The following is a 2,749-nucleotide window of genomic DNA, read 5'->3' on the forward strand; positions in this document are numbered from 1 at the left end:
TTGTGGAAATTCCATGCCGGGTTTTCCAGGAGGCAAGAAGTCCACAGGATCCGGTCCGGGATTCCTATGGGGCCGGCATCAGGCACAGGTGCTGGACATTAAAAACCCCTGGAGCCTGATACTCAGAGAGACTGTTGGGGGAAGAGGAAGTTCCCTGTGCTCCCAGGGCAAGGAGAGGCCCTGAAGAAGGCAATCCCTGAGCCAAGTGAGGCAATACCTGCCTGGACATTGTGTGTGCTGTCTGGGGGAGGTTTTCCAGAGCCTGGGGTAGCTGGGTCTGGCTGGGAGGTTGAGATAGTGGGTGATTAGGCTGGTCAGTCTGGACCAGCATAGTTTACTTAGAGAGGGCTCCAATTGGGAGCTAGGTTTTCGTTTTATGATTTGGTTTTGGGGTTTGAGCGATTAAAAATAAAGCGCTATTTTGTTCAAAGCTGCTGTTCCTGACTCTGATTGCCCTAGAGGACTGTGCTTAGGACCCCTAAAAAGTGACATGTGTGGCCCTCATGCTACAGGGTTTGTCACATATGGTGGAGAATGCAGGCAAAGCACTGCTATGGTCTGTGGGCAGAAAGCAGGAACCAAGTGAACAACTGAGTGGATGCTGGTGATGAGCGCTACACCGGATCCAGGAACGCCAAGTGTTGTGCGGCCTGAAGCTACCAAGCTGCAGTGGATGTGCCAGAAGTGATTACAGCTTAACCTGGAGGATTGAGTGGAAACTCTGCAAAGACTGTTGCATGGTATGTGCCCTTGTGTATTGCTGGCTCAAATACATATGCTTATGGAGGATGGCCTTGATGATCCGGATGTGAAGTTTTTATTTGCTGGATAAAAGTATTGCATAGCTGTGATACCTGCAAAAGAAAAGCATTTTGTCGCTATGACCTGCTGGTAATTACTTGATTGCATACTGCAGAGGGAGCGATTAAAGACTCTGGGATTTGTGTATTGCACTGACTGTTGGTCTAATGCAAGATGGGGAAAAGGACAGCAAGGCAGAAATAAAATGTCCTTTCCATGTTTCACTCGCCAGCCAACCTGCAGTGGATGTGTGGAACCACTGAAACTGGCACAAGAGGCAGATATAAAGTGTGCAGGGTCCTGTGTTGCGGCTCAAGAGTTAAAGGAGGAAATTGAATCCTTAAAGTGGCTGCACCAGGGTGAAGTCTCTGATTTGAACTTGCAGCTGAAAGAAGTAACCGATAAACTAGATGCTATCAAACAGAGAGACTATGAAATTAAGAGACTGACAGAGTTGAATGTTTGCTATGAAAAACTGAGTCGTGGTGAATGTAACAATGTGGCATGGACTACCAAGCTCAGGAAAGTGGAAGCTATGCCCAGAGATGAGCTGAATCTCTATGTGATTGAGCAGTCAGAGTATGTTGGGAAACAGATCTGCAAGAACAAAAAACTGACTGATGAGTGTATGCTAAAAGAACATGAATTAATAAAGGTTAAAAACCAAGCAGCACAATTACAGGAGGAATTGCACCGAACTATTGGCTAGCTTGAGAGAGAAAATCTCACTTTGCAAAATGAAGTGGCTGCTTCTAGAGAAAAACATTGTGTTGACCTGTCAGCCAAACTTCAAGAGATGCAACAGTTGCAGGAACAAAAGCTGGTGGTTGAAAAACATCTCGCGGAGGTGTCCCAGAAAGGTAAAGAGGATGCAGAGCGTGTATTCGGGCTCCTTTCGGAGAATAGCAGAGTGAATTTAACACTTGCAGTTGAGCGTCTAGAAAAAGTAAAGCTGCAGGAGACCGTAAAACAACTACAAGATGAAATCCAGGCCTTGTTTAAAGCCAGTAAAGAGCACACTGAACTTCATAAGGCCAACTTAGCACTAAAAGACAAGTATTTCCAGAAAAAAGGCAGAACTGGAATCGTGCAAGGATGAGCTACAGGATGCAGAAGCTCAGCTAAAGCAAATGGTGGCAGCTATGCTTCTAAAAGAGGAGGACTTAGGATTGGCTATTCACAACAGAGATCAAGCTTTAAGGGAGAGTGATATGATCCAGCGTAACCTGGAAGCAATACTGAGTAACACAGAACGTGACAGGCAAACATTAATGAGGCAACTTGCTGATATCCAGACCGAGAGAGACAAATTGTCAGAGAGTCTGGAGAAAGCCCTTATGTCCAATGAAAAGCTTCAACAAGTTGGACTTAAACTGCAGAAAGATAATAAATCCCTCAGGCATCAACTGGAGATATCCACCTTAGAGCTGAGAGAGGTGAAAGTAACCCTTGAGGAACAAAGGGTTACTGCAGTAGAAAAACATGTACTACTACAACTCCAGTTAGATGAACTGGGTATACAGCTAGCTGAGGAAAGGGAGGCCAAGCTAGCTCTACAGGAACAGATTAAGGTCCAAGAGGAAATGTACACAGTATCTGAAATGTCACAAATTGCACAAGCAGCAAGTGAGCAGATACAGTACAAAACAAGCTGTCTGGAGGAAAAGCATGGCATGGAAAATAACCATTATAGCCTAAGTGACGGAGGGACTATGCATGGTGCTGGAAGTACTGACCAACTAGCAGAGCAACATGGCAGTAAGCTACTCCAGGGAGCAGGTGGTCCCAGGTCCAGCAGAAGCTCTACTTCAAAGGAGGAACCTTCTACAGGTGTCAGTAAGGTCCATCCTTTACATGCATCTAGGGTAAAAGGACATAAAAATGGGCTTGGCATTGGCATGATGGTGAACATGCTACTGGGAAACAGCTGGAAGATGGTGTGCACTTG

This window comes from Spea bombifrons, chromosome 1 (assembly GCF_027358695.1).
Source record: "Spea bombifrons isolate aSpeBom1 chromosome 1, aSpeBom1.2.pri, whole genome shotgun sequence".
In the NCBI taxonomy this organism is placed as follows: Eukaryota; Metazoa; Chordata; class Amphibia; order Anura; family Pelobatidae; genus Spea; species Spea bombifrons.